Genomic DNA, 21,785 nt, shown 5'->3' on the forward strand with positions numbered 1-21,785 from the left:
CCTTGAGGGAAGGGAAGAATACCCACTGTGAAACTATTCCAGACTCTTCTCTATAATAAAAGCCTACTCTCCAGGGGGAAAGGTCACTGAAACCTTCCTGTCCGTTCTGGCAGAAGAAAATCCCTCCTTAGTCCAGCCTCCCTCTATCACCTAAAGAAGAGGGGTGGGGCGGAATCCATAGTCAGCTGGAGACTGGGTTTCAAGGAAATAGGTTGGAAATGCTGCAGACAGGAAAAGGAGTAGCGGGCACGAAGGATGGGGGAAAATGCTATAACCATAGAGAAGGACCTAGATACTTGCACAAGCCACATCTTTAAGGCACAGTCCCATTGAAAGACTGACGCTTTATCAGAAATTTTAGAATGATCTCTTTTCCCCCACACGCTACCACCACACCAACAAGCCTCCAGTATAAAAACAGTGGATGAGAGCTAAAAGAGCTGGAATACACAGCCTCTTTCTCGGAATCAGTACAGAAAGAAGGTCCAAAGCCAACAGAGGAGATAAAACAAGGACACCAGATGAATTAGAAGCCTCTGTAACCTATAATCATAACAAATATTAAAGATGACCCAACTCTTGGCCAGACTGACACAAACTCTCATACCAAAGACCTATTTACCTCATAACCATTACCCATACAACAAATCTAGCTTTCAATAAAAAGTTACAAAGTATGAAAAAAGGTGAGGAAAGACACACTCTGAAGAGACAAAGCAACAAGGAGGCTCAAATATGACACAGATGTTAGAATTACTGAACAAGGACTTCAAAATAACTATGGTTTCTGTAAAAAGCTCTAATGGAAAAGGCAAACAACAGACAAGACTGGTAATATCAGCAGAGACATGAGGACTCTAAGAATGAACCAAAAGGAAATACTAGAAATCAGAAACACAGTAAGACAAATGAAAAACGTCGTTAATGAGCTCTTCACAAGACACAATACAAATGAGGAAAAGAGCAGTGAACTCGGGGGGGGGGGGGGGGGGGCAGCTGGCTGGCTCACTCAATAGAGAGTGTGACCTTTGACCTTTGGGTCATGAGTTCAAGCCCCACGTTAGGCAGGGAACCTACTTAAAAAAAAAAAAAAAAAAAAAAAGCAGTGAACAAAGATAGATCAACAGAAACTTTCCAAACAAAAATACAAAAAGAAAAGGGTATCAAGAAAAAATTAAAAACAAAATATCAATGAACTGTGGTACAAAATCAAAAGAAATAACACATATGATTAGAATACCACGAAGAGAAGACCATATACAGCAGAAGAAATTTTTGAAGTAATAATGACCAAGAACTTTCCAAAATTAATGACAGACACCAAACTTCTCCCTAGAGAAGCTCCCTGCTGCAGGGAAAAGGCCTACTTGTGTCCTTACCTTCCTCACACAAATCTCTTGGCCCCTGGTATTGAAACTGGTTTTAATGGGAAGGGGAAAGGTGGTTGTATTAGTTTCTCATGACTGCTATAACAAATTACCATAAACCTGGGTGCATGAAATAACACAAATGTATTATAGTACAAGTCAAAAGTCTAAAATCAGGCAGGCCTGGTTCGTTCGATAGACTCTTGGGAAAATCTGTTGCTTTGCCTTTTCTAGCATCTGGAGGCTTCCTGAATTCCTTCCAGAACCACTCCAGCCGCTAGCTTTCGTCCTGTTAGAAATATTCCCATCTTCCCAATCAAAGGAGGGACGCAGAGACTGGGAGCACAGTGAAGCAAGGCTTTAATCAACGTTCTTGCAAAAGTGGGCGTCCGAGGGACAGGCACCCTGGGGGCAGTTACAGCAGACAATTTACTTCCTGGCATGCAAGACCTTCCCCTGGTTCCTCATTGGCTGAGTAGCACAGAGGTTACAGCCTTACCTGGACATTAGCTATGCCCATGTAAGGCAAAAAGGAGTCTGACTGTAACAAATGTACATTCGCTTAGGTGAGGCAGAGACCCTCAGTCCCTCCTCCCTTTGTTCTTTGGCACATGCTCATTGCAAAGCCTGTGAAAATAAGCCCATGAAATGGAGAGGGGAAGAAGAAGCATGAAGTGAACTATCTTGGGACTCCATTGTGGGTGTGTGTGTGGAGGGCGGTGGGGGGGGGGGGGGGGGGTTCATACATATTTCTAATAGGTTGTAAACATGTTGTTAGCACAGCTTTTATTTGGTATTTCTGAAAATGAATCACCTCCCTTACTTCTCACATGTCCCCACAGCTCCTACTTCTCTTCTGTAATTAAATCTCTCTCTCTCCCCCTCTCTCTCTCTCTCTCTTTCCCCCTCTCTGTTTTAAGGACATGTGTGATTACATTATCCCCTGAATAATCCAGGATAATTTCCCCATCTCAAGGTCCTTAACTTAATCATACCTGCAAAGTTCCTTCTTCTATATAAGGAAACATTCACAGGTTCCAGAAATTAGTACCTGGATATCTTTAGAGGCCATTATTCACCCTACCAAAGTACCCTTTTGAGATCTGGGCAAAGCAGGGAAAATAAAATGACCACAATATACTTCCATGGATCTGGCATTCAGACACAGGTCTGAAGATTATTAAGAAGCTTGCTACAGAGCTTCACATTAGCTACTAAGGATACAAAAGAACTCTAAGACAAAATTTACTCAAAGACTTCCAGTGAGACAAGCTGCACACATAAGAAATGTTGGTAAATGCTTGCCTCCTTTGTTTTACAAAATAAAAGTCAGCTGTCATAGCCCTCTTTAATTCTGACAAGTTGTACAGACACTAATTGCAAAACAGACGTTGTCTTACAAATTTTCAATATGAACTCATAGGCAGGGCTTTGAGCATCTTCCAACTTGAAGGTTTATTTTTGAAAAGGGAGAAAAAATAGTTTATTTTCCCATGGAGGTTGACATGGTTTGCATTCTTTCAGTGGAACAATAAAATTCATGACCTTTTAAGAATTTATTTTAGAGCATGAAGATGTCTTTGACATACATTCCTGTCACCCTAGGTGATAGGTTCTGGTATTATTAGAAAGAGACCTGAGAAAAACTGAGAGAAGGTGGTTTGTTTGTACTGGGGAGAGGAGTAGAGGAATGGGAGCTGGTTGGGGTATATATAGATGGAAATGACATTTATAACATTTTTAACAAACAGTACCATTGGCAGCAACCAGTAAGAATGAATGCCAGCTGAAAACAAGCCTTACACCCTTACCGCACATATCTCTTGCTATCGGCCCTGAACATGCAGCAAAACTGTCATGAGAAAATAAACATATTAGTACTCTTGGTTCAGCATTCTTATATTTCTGGACTTCCGTTGTGTACTACCGTTTATAGAATTACTCTAAAAAAAATTTTTTTAATCACATTCATGGGGATGGGGAATAAGAAAGCTCCCAAAATAGCAACTGCAAAGAGGCAAAGCTTCCCTTTGGAGATAGGGATGGAGATGGTGACAGGAATTAAGGTTTTGAGCATCAGGGCAGCTAGCAACTGCGTCCTGTCTAATGGGAATAAAGGGTCTTCTCATCGACCTTTTCTAAATTGTAGATCTTTCCTCTCATTTGACCACTTCTTCCCTTCCCTCCCTCCCTCCCTCTCTCCCTCCTTCTTCTTTTCCTTCTCCTTCTTCTTCTGCTACTACTACCAGTACTATTACTTCACACACACACACACACACACACACACACACACACACACACACCTCTCTTTTCCAGGTCCTCCTTCACTCAGCACATCTTCAACCCTATTCCCTAGCTGGATGATTCTAAATTTATTATCCCAGTGGAACTCTTCTCTCCAAAATGAGTGTCATTTTGGAAATGTCCTACCTTTGCATAAAGGCAATTTCACATATGCCCTCAAATAGATCCTTGTAAAGTTATCTTATTAAAACCTTTGAAGTTGACATTAAAAACCGTACTTTCCAGGACACCTGGGTGGCTTAGTTGGTGAAGTACCTGACTCTTGATTTGGGCTCAGGTCATGATCTCATGGTTCATGAGATTGAACCCCACATGGGGCTCTGTGCTGACAGCGTGGAGCCTGCTTGGGAATCTCTCTCTCTCCTTTCTCTCTCTGACCTCCTGCACACATGTGCTCTTGCTCTCTCTCTTAAAATAAACAAATAAACTTTCAAAAACAACAATATTTTCCTTTATGGAGACATGAGGCTAGGACTCTCTGCTCTCTTCTTTTTCTGCCTGACTGCCATAGCAACCACCATTGTGCCATTTTTGTAATAATGCAGTCAAATGATTGGGCTGATACAGAGAACCAAGAAAATATATGGAAAAATTATTAGCAACTGATTTTTTAAATGACTTAACAAATTAGTTTAGTTAAAATTACTAATTCAAAATCTTCATGTGAACAAATGAAAATGTTATATATAGGGCTTGTAACAAAACACTGGTATTTCAACATATACCATCTCACCAGCTGCCCACCTCATCACATTAGCCCAGGCTAGAGCTCCACTCCTGTGAACATGCATAGCTAATGACACTGTCACTACGTGGCCTGGGAAAACAGGACGGTGGCACAGCTAATACTAAATACAGTTAGGCATTAGCTAACTGACAGGTGAAAGATGAATTAGAAGTTTTAGAGCACTCTGCAAACTTGGCCAGACCAATCTGAAGCAACAACAAAGTTCTCAGAAATCAATAGTTTTCATCCTTTACCTTCCAGACTTCTGGTTGCCTGCTTCTAGAGATAGCACTTCTAGAAGTAGCATTTCTAGAAGCTTCTCTCCTGTAGAATGCCAAATCACATGTAAAGAATGAGACTAGCCTGGCCTTTCTGCCCTGATCAGCACCTCCAACCACCTAGGGAAGCTGACAGGTGCGACACAGACTTCCAGCTCAGTTCCCAAGCATCAAGCCTACACACCATGACCCAACATGCTGCCACTAAAACCTGGCACCGAAAGAGAAATTTCTTTCTGTGCAGATGCCAGGTCGAGCCTCATATTGGCAAGCAGCATGTGCTTGGGTTGGCTTGGTCTCCTCTGAGGCAGATTGTTCAAGTCACAGGGAGAGTGTTGATTTTATGACAGACCCAAATGAGCTATAGGGCCTACCCAACTAGTGCATTTAAAGTAGGTGGAGTACCAGGTGAGACTTCTGTGGCATAAGTAATGGGAAAAGCCATGGGGCCCCTGAGTCTTGGAACACACCCAGGCAACCATAAAACAAAGAGCTTCTTAAACTAAAATGTTATACAGAAGCATTATCATAGTTTATTCCCTATCCACAAAAGGACTAAAAAGTGAAACAGAACATTATCACAAGAAGTTAATATTGGCATCTGTGGGTGCTCCATGGTATGGTCATGAGATACTAGATAATTATAGATGTATATGATCACATGGCAATTGGTAAAAGTTACTGAGTATCAATAACCTTCTCAAGCTTTTTGCAAATTAATCCTCATAAAACCCTGTTACATGATAACTGGCTTTGCACTCATTTTAGAGATGAAGAAGCTGATGTTTGAAGGTCACATAGCTAAGGATAGACTTTGTATTCTTAAACCTCTACACAATACTGCCTCTTAACCATGTTCAACTTTTTAGAAAAATAGAATACTAAATGTCATAAAAATATAGAAAGACTACAGCTGTTTTTGCTCATTTTCAGGCAACCTAATGCACTCAATACTTTTCAAAGATGATACCTACTTACATCTACTAAGTACATTGTTATCCCTAGACTGTCTATCCCTAGAAAAATATATTAATTTATATGTTGCAGTTGGAAATTATATTAAGTACCTTTCCCAAAAATTCCCATAAGTACAAATTAACTCTGTTATTCTAAACCCACTTGTTGCCTTCTTGCTCAAGAACTGCAGACATGCTGAGAACAATACTTGTCCTATGCTTCATTCATAGGCTAGAAAACCCAATCGCATCCCCACTGACTGATCTTATTATTTTCAGATACAGCAGAAGGAAAACATCCTCATTCTCTGGGCACTTTCCTTATGTGATTTCCGATTTCTCTGCATAGGAAAAGATGTGTGCAGAATTACAATAGTCTAATTTCCATTTGCCTTCATTTTCCCAATTCCATTTTCTACTCCATCTTTTGCCTTAAATCTTTTGTTTTAATTTAGCCAAGTTGATAGACAAATATTCTAGAGAGGAAGAAGAAGAAAAATAGATAAGGAAGCCTTTATTTAAAGGACATGGTAAAGAAAAAGAAAGTAGATACTAGTTCAACATTCTGGGAGTGTTAAGATAGTTTTAAATAAAATTTCTCTAGTACAAGAGTAAAAAGAAACAAAGTGAATTTGTCATCATCATAAAAACTAACAGGTGTGAAGGATTACCATATGCTGAATGTTCTAGATAGAATATCTCACCAAATGCCCCAAACATGTAAATTAGATATGATTATCTCATTTGGGCTGGTGAGACTCCTTCACAACTTTTCTTTTTTCTTTTTTTTTAAACGTTTATTTTTGAGAGAGAGAGAGAGAGAATGAGAGTCAGAGTGCAAGCAGGGGAGAGGCAGAGAGAGAGGGAGACACAGAATCTGAAGCAGGCTCCAGGTTCCACGGTGTCAACATAGAGCCCAATGCAGGGCTCAAACTCATGAACCATGAGATCATGACCTGAGCCGAAGTCAGATGCTTAACTGACTGAGCCACCCAGGCGCCCCTCCTTCGCAACTTTTCTGACTCTAGCATGTAGCCTACCCTCTGAAGGGCTTTAGGCAGACCTTTTCTCCTGCGTTTATCACAGCATGGTGTGATTCATTATTTGTTTAACATTTATAATCTGAATATACTGTGAGGTCAATTAAAACAGGAACTGGACTCTCTTTACCTCTTTCTCCCCATATCTTTTCAGAATTGCAGTCCATGGTGAGTGCCCAGTTAATGCCTCACGAGTGCATACATTAAAGTTAGAGGAAGGGAAATACAGGAAACACAGAATTTCATTTGAGGAGCTTTCGAATTAGGAACACAGTCTGTTTTGTGGTAATGAGAGAATTGTGGCCGTAAAATACCTCCTGTTCCTAAATAAACTTGGAGCCTTAAAATACTTGCCTTGTCAAAAACTGTGTTTGAATATATTTAATGTTTGGCTTACCAATTTGTCTCTGGGACTGAGCACACAGTAGGGACTTTATGCACTGTGCTTTTAAATGAATGTCAAAAGGGGACTAAAGGAGAGTGTTGATATATTCCACTTATGTAGCCAGAGTGTTTTTTCATAATGACAGAATCAAAATGTCTTTGAGTGACTGCCTTTGCTACTCTAGCTGTGGCCCACATTGGGGTTCCTCCCTTCCTGTCTCCAAGCCACCCATCAGGACAGCTTCTTCCACTTTCTCATCACTCAGTATGAAGAAAAGCAAAGTACAGACCCATTCAAAGGGAACACTCAACAGCTCCACCATACCCCCTCCTAGAGGAATAACAATTTCCAAGCAGGTTCAAGTTATAACCTATGCTGGTCCCCAGAATACAAATTGTTTTCCTTGACTGTTCAATCTTCTTGTACCCAGTTTTCATTATGAAAACCAGACTTATAAGAATGATGCTTGTATGTGGGTTTCAGATGACCTATCATTCCACACAATAACAAACTGCAGATTTTGTCCTTCAACCTGACACCATGTTAGGTCCTTTGCACTGATGCTATATCCCTATAAGGTAGAAGTAAAGGATTTACTCCTTCTCTTAGGAGGTCAGTAAGCTTGGGCTGCAGTCTAAGTTCCAGGCATACAGTAGCTAAAGGAAAGACCCTGAGACTCTTCTTCACGGGAGCTGAGATATGCCAGTCTCCAAACAGCAGAGGAACAAAGCTCCAATTACCAACAAATGGCTAGAGAAATAGGAGATATAGGAGACACAAATAAGACAAACAGGAGAAATCTTTCCAAGGCCTCTACATGACAAAAAAAAAAAAAATGGGGGTAAGGGAGTTGCAATGGTGCTTTTCTTGCTCACTGTGCACAGCCAGGGGAATCATGACTTTCTCAAATTAAATGGAATGACTTTCCAGGTTTTATTCAGGTGGTGATGTTGCCTACATGATCAACCCTCTTTTTCATCCTGGCTAGATAAGGTGAAATGATGACATTAGCAAAACTTGTGGAATTTATTAAACTCCCTGGATTAAAAGTCAAAAATCAACATTTTTAGGTAATAATTTTTCTGGATTTGGAGTCTGAGGCAGCCCCCTTTCTAAATTAGAACAGGAAGGAGTCAATGCACAATAGGTCTATGGTGTGCAAGCTTAACCAAGCTGTGTGGAGCTGAACTGATTAACTGACCTCATTGTAAGAAAACACCAGGAAGGCTTAATTTGTTCAAATAAAGCCAATAAGCACTGATATAGAGTTCTTTTTAATACAACATATAAGTCACAATATAATTTTGTGGTATATACAAATATTTGTACACCATTCTTATCTGAGTAACACTATAAAGTATATGAAATACAATGGGCATATGAGGATCTGATTAAAAGTCATTCTTGTCAACCTAATTTTATAGTGGAATAACATCCTCATTACCAAATGAGTAGAGTTAAAGAATCATTACAAAAATAGGTACTTTCCAAGAAGGGAGAAAGTGTTAATATGGTCTAAGTTGCAGATTACCTTGTATTTAAATAAACAGGTAAGAAAAAATATATATAACTAATTTTATGATAGCTGGATTTAAATGCTGCTCAAGTAACACTTACAAGAGATCACTGAATCTCTCTCATAAGGAAGGCTAGAGAGAGGTAGAACAATTGTAGATTTTGTACTGTGTACCAGGCCCTGCTATATACTTGTCATCTAAAGTAAACCTCACATGTAGAATCATTTCATCATTCAACTACATTCCACAGATCTCTGAGTACTTACATGCGCTGGGCACCATTTAAAACACTGAAAATTCAACAGTGAATATAAAGACAAGATCTCTGCTCTCATAAATATCTGTCAAACCAGTAAGAAAATAGGATATTATGAATTTTCTATAGTAATAAGTGCTACAAAGACAACAAAAGAGTAAAAGAGAATAGAAAGTGACTGGGTTTTATCCAGAGTGGTGTTAGATTGCCATATCATCCACCCTCTTTTCTATGCTGGTCAAATAAGGTGAGTTGATGGCACTGGCAAAATCCTTTAGAATTCACTGAGCTCCCTGAGTTGAAAGTCAAAATCAGCCACATTAAATAATGATTTTCCAGATCTGGGAGTCTGAGGCAGCTCCCTTCCTGAATTAGAATAGGATAGAGTTGGAACAGGTAGAGAACAGGTACAGAGGGGAAATGCTACATCATTGGGATTTTCAAAAAATACCTCTGAAAACTCACATTTGCATTGAGGCAAGAAGGATAAGGGTTTAGCTGATGCAAAAAATGTAGGGAAACAGCATTTGAAGCAGAGAGACAGTGGCAGAATGAGTGAAGGGGAGAAGAGCTAAGGATGAGACTGGTGAGCTAGTCAGAAGCTGATAACTGGGATCTTTGGGTGCACGGGAAAAGCATTTGGATTGTTTTTCAAGCGTAAGAGCAATATACCTAATAGTGTTAAGCAGGTTAGTAATATATCATACATCAGTAGAAGCACCTTAGGGCAAGGGAAGAAATGTTTTTCTAACACTCAGAACACTAGGAAGTCACAAGATATCACCAGTATATAGCAAGCCCTTGCTCTCCAGATAAGAGTTAGCCAATTTAGTTTTGACAACTTTTCTTCACACTCACACACACTCATACACATACAGCTGCAAGTATTCCATCATAGCACCCAGCTCCCTCCTTCTCATGGGCTTGAAGGCTCAGCAACACTACTTTATTGCACCTCTGGAAAAAAAATGCATGTAAGATTTCTCCTGGCTCAAACAGGAAGGTTCTTAAAATGCTTTAGTTGATTTGATTCCAGTAGGCTATGCCTTCCATTTCAGGGAAGACATTATGTCCTCTTCAAGCCTGACCTTCTACCTCATGATATCCTTTGAGAGGAGGGAAACTTGGCTTTAAAGGCAAATACACAATTTAACAAATTCTTTTTGATAATCCTTAAAATCACACTGAGATTGTTCTGAGACCCATGAGAAAAACAAAGTTAAATATAACATGATCCCTGGGCTCTAGAGCTGTGGCATATAAGTATTACTACTTGGTACTAATCAATTTGTCAAAGGTACATTGGCACTTGCTAGAAACGTTTTCCAGATCATCCTTCTGTACTGAGATCCAAAAATTACACAGTTGTTCTGATATATGCTGTACAAGAGTCACATTTGATTCTATATATACTTTAGCAAAATATCACTACATAATAGTGATAATAAGTGATACCTCAGAATCACATTCTTATTTCTTGTCATTTTTCACTTGATTTTTTTACCCAATTTAAAATTCATTGCTGACATTAATTAAAGCTAAAGTATTCAGCAACTCTAGAAACATCTGCAAAATGAAATGGTGCATTTGTATTTTTAGAGCAGTTTTCTCTTAATTTCATACTTTGAGTGTGGTAGAGTTCAGAAGTGACAGTAGCTAACAATATTCATTTTTCAAAGCAAGATTGCATTTGAAATGGAGAGTTTGTATTCTTCAAGATAGGGCTAGTATTGACATGGGTCATATAAAAGAATTAATGAGAATTACAGAACTGGGCATTTAAAATTAGGGCCACCAGATAAGGTATAGACTATATAATTCCTGAAACTATAACCCACATTTAGGTAATGAGACTAATGGTGCCCATTGAGAGGTGGAGTCCAACTAGTTTAACAGGCTGAGGATAAAGATGTCAGCATCCCAAAGAAGATTCTTCTTTGATTAAATCCTATGAGAAGGAGCAGAAATCTGTAGTTTGGAGGAAGTGCTATCCTTAGATGGACCGACACTTCAGTTTTGTTTCCCCGGGGAAGGGTACTTTTCCCAAAGACAGGCCCCTAAATCCTTCCTCCTAGTTTAGTGCATATATGCTCAGTAAGGAAATTTTTGGTTGTAAAAGTAAGATTCTTAAGTCACAAATGAAGATTTAATAGAACAACAACAAATGGTATAACTGCAAATTGTGTGCTTCCTTCCTATAGAAACATTTGACCATCAAGATGCTTAAAATGGAGTCCTACATGAATGACAGACTGGCCTAGAAGATTTCAAAGGCTCCTTCCCAATCAACCATTCCAAGAATATGGATCAACAGCTGCATTCTTTGTGAAGTGACAGTCCCACTACCATTTAAATCCCAGCTCAAATTACTTTAGAGCCTTTATCATTAACAACAACAACAACAACAACAACAACAACAACAACGAGTGCCGTTTAAATATGCTGAGCTCTTTCCAAACTCCAAAAGAAATCATTTGCTTTTACTGCCCTCTATACATTGCTTGTTTCTTTTCTACTCATTTTCCAGTCCTGCTTCTCAAACACATGTGCTCTGCTCTTTCCACTACTTTTTGAGATGTGTCTTATATACTCCTGGCCATGTCATTGAGAATTCCACTGTTCATGGCCTACATTTCTTCTCTATGTTCATCTTTCTATCACAGTTGATACCAGGGACTCCTCATCTACCCTCTCTTTACTTACAATAATCTAAGTTCACGGAGAGGGTGTTTCTGGATGAGTTTAATATTTGAATGCATAGATAGAGTAAAGCAGATTGCTGTCCCTAATTGGGGAGCCCTCATCCAATTAATTGATCAAGACCTGAATAGAACAAAAAGGTGGAGTTAGAAGGAACATCTATGGCCTGTTTGCACTGGAACACCAGTCTTCTCCTGCCCATGAACTGGAACTTACACAATTGGTTCTCCTGGGTCTCCAGCTTGGGAGTGCTCAGCCTCCATGACTGTGTGAGCCAACTTCTTATAATCAACCTCTCTGTCTGTCTCTCTGTCTGTCTCTCTGTCTCTCTCCCTCCATGTATGTGTGTGTGTGTGTGTGTTTGTGTGTGTGTGTGGGGGGGGGGGGTGCACACATGTTATCCTATTGGTTCTACTTCTCTAGAGAACCCTAATACACTTATTTCTCTCAACTAAAAAGCTCCTGAAGAACAGAAACCATTCCTTATTATTCTCCGCCTTCTTTTCCCATGTGTAGTGTCATGTTTTGCATGTTGTGGGTATTGTATAAATGTTGTTAAATGAATCCCTAGAGAAAGGAAATTTACTGTTGAAATCCCTTACTGAGAGTGTGATGTATTAGCATAAGCAATATTGCTTGTCAGGCCCATTAGAGCTCCCAGAAAGCCAGGGCATTTCCTGTGGACAAATAATTTGAGTGGCCCTGGTCACAATGAAGAAGAGGAAGGGGAAAGCCTTTTCTCTCAGCAGAGGGCTGCTGCTGAGTCAGTTCTCCTAAGGAGGCTTCCCCTGTGTTTGCAATCACTTCAGTATTTCTAAAATGGCCAGAAAAGATGCAAAGGAGGAAAAATCAAATTGCCACTCATCAAATCAGAATCAGAGAGAAAATTAAAGAGCTGGATTTCCTGAGACTTTATAGATTATTCCATTCAAAGAATAAAAACTTCATTTTTTTCTTTAAGTACAAAAATTATGAAGGGAGAAGGAGACAAAGAATGGCGAGTAGAGGCTCAGTAGAGCCTGGGTAGAGGCTCACTCCAGAAACTATTTAAAAACCTACAGGCCTTGATCAAAAGGAATAAAAAAGAACAAGGCATGTTAATCTCTAAAGACAGCCTTGCTAAGGCATGTAACAATTCTCTCTCCATAAATACTGGAAACAGTGTTTGTCAGCCACAGCCTAAGCCATTTCTCAGTCTACTCTTTACAGTTCAAGGACAAGTAGGTAGCCAGTAGACAAGGAGGTGTCCAGTGCCTGACCCGGACACAATCAAAATTGTTATTCATGCAATTGATTCAAAACCCAGGCTCTCTAACAACCTTCAGAGAGAGCCTGACCTGACCTCACTGGGACTCTAGAGAATTTTCCATTCCCATTTCCAAAAACAATGTCATTGACCTCTATAAACAATAAGCAACTGGGATTCCAGGTTTAAAAAGAAACATCGAAACATCCTGGTACAATTGCTGAACTTCTTGCTTCTTGGGAAATCAACCCAAAACTTAAATATAACCTGGAATTGGCACAGAGTATGTTTACAGTTTGAATGTTGATTGAATCTCTCCAGAGTCCCACAGGTTCTTATCTACAAAGCAGTAAGCTCCAGTGTCTGTAGCTCTATAAGCATGTGCATTCTCTCAATGGTCAGATTGTCTTCTGTGAATACGTTAGTTACATCAGTAAGTGAGACAAATTGCCTATTTGTTTTCAGGTTATGGAGCCATCATGTAGCCTGAATATACATACATGCTTCCAAGTGAATTGACATGCCTGTTTTCCACCATTTTTACCATTTCACTGAAAGTGGATTAAAACCTGATTGAGTATTGTTGATCTCAAAATCAAAATAAAGATCCAAAGAATTGAAAACCCTATTAACTGCTTCATATAAAGGGTTTAACTGTTAAGTATAAAACTGCCCATTACCTTAAATTAATCTATCCATTTAACTCAAAAAGAAACACTAGAAATAGTATCTCTGCGTAGACACATACAGCCTTGTGCTGCCTCAACACCAAAGACGTACCCAACTCGTTGGAAAGGGTTAAACATCCAGTTAGTACTAGGGATGGACTTGAGCACCAAGCCACAGGAAAGAATGCCAATATGTACCTTAGGTCCCTATGACGCCAGGGCATGGTCCCACAGTGGGACATGATCCTTATTCCAGCAGAAGTGTACACAAAGCACACAGAAAGATACAGTGTCTGAGTGTTGACAAACTCAATTAAAAATATGTACTCAGAAAACCAAATCTCCAGCTCAAAAGTTAATGTGGGGATGACCAACATAGAAGATAAATCCAAGGGTAAAGTATCTGGCAGATTCAAGAGTGGACATTAGTGGTTAAGTGTAAAATATGCACCCAAAATTGCTATGGCACATGGGACTGGCAAAGCACATTTCTAACAATAGGAATAGGATTTGAATAGATTTGTTTGGTTGGAAAGCACAGGATTTTTAAAAAGTATAACCTGGATAAGAACCAGGTTATAACTAAGTTATAACTAATAACTAAGCCTGCCATAACATTAACTTTCAAGTCTTAAATACGTACTATCCTAGGGTAAAAACACTCTCCTGCCAAAACAGTTTTGAAAAAGAGGACAAAGTTGAAGGACTTACATTTCTCAATTTCAAAACTTACTACAATGCTACAGTAATCCAGACAGTGTAGTATAGCATAATAGTCATGTAGATCAATGGAATAGAATTGACAGCCCAGAAATAAACCCTCATATTTACGGCCAATTGATTTTTTGCTGAGGTGCCAAGACAGTTCAAAGGCAGAAAGAATAATCTTTTCAACAAATGAAAGAACAACTGGACATTCACATGCAAAAAAATGAGGTTGGATCCTTACCTCACACCATACACAAAACTAACTCAAAATGGATCTTCGACTAAAATATAAGACTTAAAACTATAAAACTCTTAATAAAAACATAAGAGCAAATTGGGCCAGGCAATGATTTGGACCAGGCAATTATGAAATTGGACCAGGCAATGATTTCTTAGGTTTGAAAATAAAAGCCCAAGCGACCAAAGAGAAAATATTACATAATTGGACTTCATCAAAATTTTAAAAAAAGTTTTGTGATTCAAAAAATGTTACCATCAAGAAAGAATAAAAACCTACAAAATAAAAGAATATGTTTATAAATCAAGTATCTACAAGAAACTAGTACACTGAATATATAAAGGGACCCATATAACTCAATAACAAAATGGCAACCCAATTTAAAAATGGGGAAAGGATGGCACAATAACAAACACTCAGATCAATGGAACAGAATAGAGAACCCAGAAATGGACCCACAAACATATGGCCAACTACTCTTTGACAAAACAGGAAAGAATATCCAATGGAATAAAGACAGTCTCTTCAGCAAGTGGTGCTGGGAAAACTGGACAGCGACATGCAGAAGAATGAACCTGGACCACTTTCTTATACCATACACAAACATAAACTCAAAATGGATGAAAGACCTCAATGTAAGACAGGAAGCCATCAAAATCCTAGAGGAGAAAGCAGACAAAAACCTCTTTCATCTTGCCCGCAGCAACTTCTTACTCAACACATCTCCAGAGGCAAGGGAAACAAAAGCAAAAATGAACTACTGGGACCTCATCAAAATAAAAAGCTTCTGCACAGCGAAGGAAACAATCAGCAAAACTAAAAGGCAACCCACAGAATGGGAGAAGATATTTGCAAATGACATATCAGATAAAGGGTTAGTATCCAAAATCTATAAAGAACTTATCAAATTCAACACCTAAAAAACAAATAATGCAGTGAAGAAATGGGCAAAAGACAGGAATAGACACTTCTCCAAAGAAGACATACAGATGGCCAACCGACACATGAAAACATGCTCCACATCACTCATCATCAGGGAAATACAAATCAAAACCACAATGAGATACCACCTCAGACCTGTCAGAATGGCTAACATTAACAACTCAGGCAACAACAGATATTGGTGAGGATGCGGAGACAGAGGATCTTTTTTGCATTGTTGGTGGGAATGCAAGCTGGTGCAGCCACTCTGGAAAACAGTATGGAGTTTCCTCAAAAAACTAAAAATAGAACTACCCTATGACCCAGCAAATGCACTACTAGGCATTCATCAAAGGGATACAGGGGTGCTGTTTCAAAGGGACATGTGCACCCCCATGTTTATAGCACCACTATCAACAATAGACAAAGTATGGAAAGAGCCCAAATGTCCATTGATGGATGAATGGATAAAGAAGATGTGGTATATATTTACAATGGAGTATTCCTTGGCAACCAAAAAGAATGAAATCTTGCCATTTTCAACTACGTGGATGGAACTGGAGGGTATTATGCTAAGTGAAATTAGTCAGTCAGAGAAAGACAAAAATCATATGACTTCACTCATCTGAGGACTTTAAGAGACAAGACAGATAAACAAACGTAAGGGAAGGGAAACAAAAATAATATAAAAACAGGGAGGGGGACAAAACAGGAGAGACTCATAAATATGGAGAACAAACTGAGGGTTACTGGAGGGGTTGTGGGAGGGGGGGTGGGCTAAATGGGTAAGGAGCATTAAGGAATCTTCTCCTGAAATCATTGTTGCACTATATGCTAACTAATTTGGGTGTGAATTTTAAAAAATAAAAAATAAAATTAAAAAAAGGGAAAGGATTTAAGTAGAGATTTCTCCAAAAAACATACAAGTAGCCAGTGAACACATAAAAGATGTCAATATTGTTAGTCACGAGACAAGTACAAATCAAAACCACATGAAAGACAATCACAGCAGAGGATCGCAGCACACATTTACCTGTGCGCACCTTGCACCCCTGCCCCACATACTGTAACAACAGCAGGGAGCACATGTCACTCACCAGCACAGTGATGACTATGTTGATCCTGTGTGGGCCCTGGTTCTTCTCCACAGGCTTCAAGGCAAACCCACCACAGCCCCAGTCAAAGCAGCAGGGATTCACAAAGCATCTAAATCTCTGAGAGACAGGAATCTTCTTCTGCAATTAGAGGAGATGTGGTACCAAAATGATGGACCCTCTTACTTAAGGGTGAGTGTAAGAAGCCAGACTCAGCTGTCTCTGTCCTCCTCCCACTTAGCTGAGATGCAGCTGCAGTCCCAGGACATATGCATTTCTAGATCACTGGCCAAAAGACTGGAAAAAAAGAAGACCCAGGAAGCCAGTATAAGCACCAGTGGGATCACAGAGAGGTAGGAGCTCCAAAAAGCAACCCATGAAGTTGTTCACAAATTCTGACTCAATCCCAAGTTGTGCATGCATGAGTCTGACCCTAATTAGGATACCAAAGACCGAGAACTGAACTACAGGACAGACCCCCTGCCCAAATCCCACACTGGCCACTCAGTAGGTAGCACACACACAGGATAGATCCATAAAACACTGCAAAAGCCTTGAAAATGGAACTGATACTAAAACCACAACCCACTGAAACCTATTTGGAACTTGCATCTTGAACTGAACTGGATTCACTGCATGCTAAAACAAAAACTGCAACATTCTCAGTGGGATTTAAGCAAGATCAGAGAGTCCCATTACATAATGCTTCACTGTTTAGGATACAATCCAAAATTACTCTGCATGTGAAAAACCAGGAAAATCCAAGCAGCAGGAGAAAAGAAAAAAAAAACCAACAACCACCAATGCCAAGGTAACACAAAATCCTCAACAAATATGAGCAAAGAGAATCAAGCAACATAAAAAAGCAAACAAATACCACAACCAAATAGAGGATATCTCAAGAATGCAGGGCTAGTTTAAAATGTGAAATAAAGTAGCATGATCCACCACATAAACAGTCTGAATAAGAACATCATATGAATACATCAACTGAAACAGAGAAAGCATTTAACAGAATTCAATATCCATCCATGATAAACACTTTCCACAAATTAAAAAAAGAGAATGTATTCAATCTATAAGAGAGCATCCACAAAAACCAACAACAAAAGCAAACAACATAACTATAGATAACATCATATTTAATAATGAAGGATTGAGTGCTTTGCCCTAAGATCAGAAACAAGGCAAAAATGACCACTCTATTCACTCAACATCATTTCCTACTCTACGTCATGCTGGAACCCCTATCTAATGTAAGAAAACAGGAAAATAAATAAAAGAGATACAAAATTACAAGGGAAGAAATAAAACTGGTCTTCCCAAGAGATGACATAAAAGTCTATATAGAAAATCCCAATTGTACAAAAAAATACAAAAAATAAATTAAGAAAGTATCCAGGTACCAATAAGTGGGTCTAGCAAGGTTGTAGGATACAAGATCCGAACACAAAACTTAATCCTGTTTCTATGCTAGCAATGAATAATTGAAAACCTAAAATTTAAAAAGCAGTATCATTTACATCAGCTCCTCTCAAAAATGAAATACTTGGGCATAAATCTAACAAGACATATGTACTGAAAACGGTAAAACACTGATGAAAATTCAAAGAAAGCCGAAATAAGTAAGGAAAGTTACTTGGGCACGAATTGGAAGATTCAACCCAGTTAAGGTGTCAGTTCTCGCCAAAATGACCTGCAGGTTCATCTAATGCTATTCCAATCAAAATTCATGCAGAAAAATTTTGTAGACAAGTTGATTCTAAAATTCATATGAAAATGTAAATATATTAGAATAATTAACTGCGGGTGAGAAGGTAAGACGATACACCATTTTGAAAAGAGTTTGGTAGTTACTTAAAAAGTTGAATATTAACTTACTTTACAACATGACAATTCCATGCCTATGTGTCCACCAAAGAGAAATAACTCCTGTTCACTCGAAGACTTGTACACAAATGTTCACAGCAGCACTATATACTGTAGCCAAAAACTGAAAACACTCCCAATGTTCAAAAAGATAATGCAGTATTATTTAACAATAAAAATGAACCAACTATTGATACATATCAAAATATGAATGAACCTTAACAGCACTTGGCCAGAAAAGTCAAATATATAGATGTAGAAAGCAGATAAGTGGTTTCTCAGGGCTGGTTGTAGGAGGGAGATTGACTACAAATGGATATGAGGGGATTTTTTGAGGCAATAGAAGTGCTCTAAAACAAGATCGTGGTGATGGCTCTCTAAATTTACTGAAAATCACTGAATCATGTGCCTACAATGGATTAATTTAGAGACTGTAAATTAGGCCTCAATAAAGCTGTACAAAAATAAAACAGCAAGGAGAAAGCTATAGGGAGTTACAGATAACCAAAATTGGCAATATATGATAACTGTTGAAACTAGGTATTGGGTAATGAGGATCATCATACTATCCTTTCTTCTTTTGTTTATGTTTGAAACTAGGATACTGAGGGGCAGCTGGGTGTCTCAGTCGGGTAAGTATCTGACTTTGACTCGGGTCATGATCCCACGGTTCATGAGTTCGAGCCCTGCCTCAGGCTCTGTGCTGACAGCTGAGAGCCTGGAGCCTGCTTCAGATTCTGTGTCTCCCTCTCTCTCTGCCCCTCCCCTGCTTACATTCTGTGAATCTCTGTCTCAACAATAAATAAACATCTAAAAGAATTAAAAAAAAAAAAGAAATTAGGATACTGAGACACATAAATATCAGGATACTTCATGCCACGAAGTAGTCCTTTAGATAATTAAAGTTGTTATGGATATTTCCAACAAGGCTCAGACTGAGTCTGTTTTCCAAAATATTTTGATGTCTTCAAGATAATTTATGTAATATGATATTAATGACAAGCAGAACTTCCTAAGGAGATCTTAGATTTTACTAATGGATGAATGTTGGCAGGTTCTCCTCTATAAAAAGCTTGCCAAACAGGGACATTAAGTTATTTGAGATTCTCTCACTAGGCTGAAGTTGTGGCAAACAACTTTAGCATTTTAACACCCTCTTCTGCTAACTAGACTCAACACTTCCAAAAATGTCTTGTTTTTTGTTTTTTTTTTCTGAGAGTTGACATTTTTTGGAGTTTTTGCATTTAAGGTTATCCCTACTTTTCTAGAGAAAAACTAAAATGAGTAAAGCCCATGGAATTTGGATTCAGAACTGGGTTAGATCCATTTCCAAAACTTACCAGCTTTTTGACCTTTACCAAATTACTGAATTTGCTTCTTCATCTATAATACACATAATAAATCTGACCCCGTGAAGCTGTAGTAATTACTGAAGCACATAAACTATACAAAGCACTTAACCTAGTACATAGTGGGTACTGAATAAATGATAGATATATGTATTTATTGTCTAAGTCATTTTTTCAATGAGAAGTATATCTCATAATAAAATGTAGTGACTACTGTTATAATCTTCTTAGAGCATATGAGATGTCCAGAGGTTTCCAAGTCCAACTTTATTGATGAGGATGCTGAAGTCCAAGGATAAGGGTCCCAAACTTTAGAAACCAAATCTGGACTACACTCCAAGTCTCTTAACTCTTAAAGTCAGTTTAGCAAAATGATTAAATGCCCCTTTTAATCAGATACCTTGGGTTTGGTTTCTAGCTTTACCACTTACCACTTAACCTCTTTATGTCATTTCTTCATCTATAAAGTAGGAAAAATAATATTAGCTATCTCAAAGGCTTACTGGGATTATTAAATAAAATAAAGCATACCAAGGGCTTAGAAAATAAGGGCCCAATTATATCTTCTGAATTCTAAGATATATTTTTATATGTTCTATCTAAAGTCAATAAGTGTCTTAAACTTGAAATCTGTTAATTTTAGTGTTTCCTTTTTCCCAAGAAAGTTACTGTGAATTCTACTTTTTATAACCCATGGTTGCTTGGACTCAAGAAAATATCAAGTTATCAATTTTACTGGGTTCTGTTTGCTCCACACTTTAATATATCCAAAAAGTTATTAAGATCATAAGGCAAGTTGAAGGCTGGGACCATATCTTGTTTGTATTTGTAACCCCAATACCTAGCACTAACGAGCTGTAAAATAAGTATATAATGAAGGAAGGAAGGAAGGAAGGAAGGAAGGAAGGAAGGAAGGAAGGAAGGAAAGAAGAAAGGCACAGAGGGAGGGAGGGAAACAGGTGAATAAAGATGATTCAATGTGATGAACAAGCGATCAGATAGTCTAAATGTTAGAATTGCCACATATTGTTAGACAATATTGGATTACATCTAAGCCACTTTTTTTTGTAACCTTCAGACAGGAATAATGATACCTACACAGAGTTGCATTGGGGATTAAATGACACGATAACTGTGACAGACTCATATACTCAATTGTCTATTTTTAATCTCCACTTGGATGTCTATCTTGAACTTAATATCTCCAAAGCTGAACTCTGATTCAACTCCCCAGCTCAGTGAACAGTGCCTCCATCCACTCATTATTCAAACTAAAAACCTTGGCATGTTCCTTGACTCCTCTCTCTTCCTTATTAACTACACCCAATCCACTTGCAAGTGTTCTCAAGTCTGCTTTTAAAAAATATATCCCAGATGCTGGTATTTTTCACCCCCTCTACTGTTACCCACAGAGCCCCAACCACTGCTGCCCCTTGGTGTGGCCTAGGAGTGATTCTTTTAAAAGGATCTAATTGAGGGGTGCCTGGGTGGCTCAGTCAGTTAAGCGTCCGACTTCAGCTCAGGTCACGATCTCGCGGTCTGTGAGTTCGAGCCCCGCGTCGGGCTCTGGGCTGATGGCTCAGAGCCTGGAGCCTGCTTCCGATTCTGTGTCTCCCTCTCTCTCTGCCCCTCCCCCATTCATGCTCTGTCTCTCTCTGTCCCCAAAATAAATAAACATTAAAAAAATAATAATAATAAATAAATTTAAAAAAGGATCTAATTGAAATGTACATCAGATCCAGTAATTCCTCTGATCTCAATTTTAATTGGTGTCACAACCTCATAAGAATAAAACCCACAGTTCTTAAAGTTCTGTTGCCCCTTCCCACAACTTTGGCAAGAGCTCATACCTATAGCCCTCTTGTGAGCTCCAGCCACTGGCATCCTTGCAGTTCCCTCTGTCTGCCGCTTGCCCTGAGATTCCCAGGGCTGGTGTGGATAAAGGTTGGTTGGGACCTGAAGCTAATATAATTATGACAGGGAATGTTCTTTTAGAAAAAGAAATAAAACTTTAGGTTACATTTTTTTTTTTTTAGAATAAGAACAGAAACTATAGCAAATTATGGGAGCTCTGGAGATGACTTGGGAGTCCATTGTTCACTGTCTTTGGAGATATCCTCATCATTTAAACAGAATTGCCTACACAGAAATGCTTCCTGATG

The sequence above is a fragment of the Panthera leo genome, chromosome A3 (genome assembly GCF_018350215.1).
Source record: "Panthera leo isolate Ple1 chromosome A3, P.leo_Ple1_pat1.1, whole genome shotgun sequence".
In the NCBI taxonomy this organism is placed as follows: Eukaryota; Metazoa; Chordata; class Mammalia; order Carnivora; family Felidae; genus Panthera; species Panthera leo.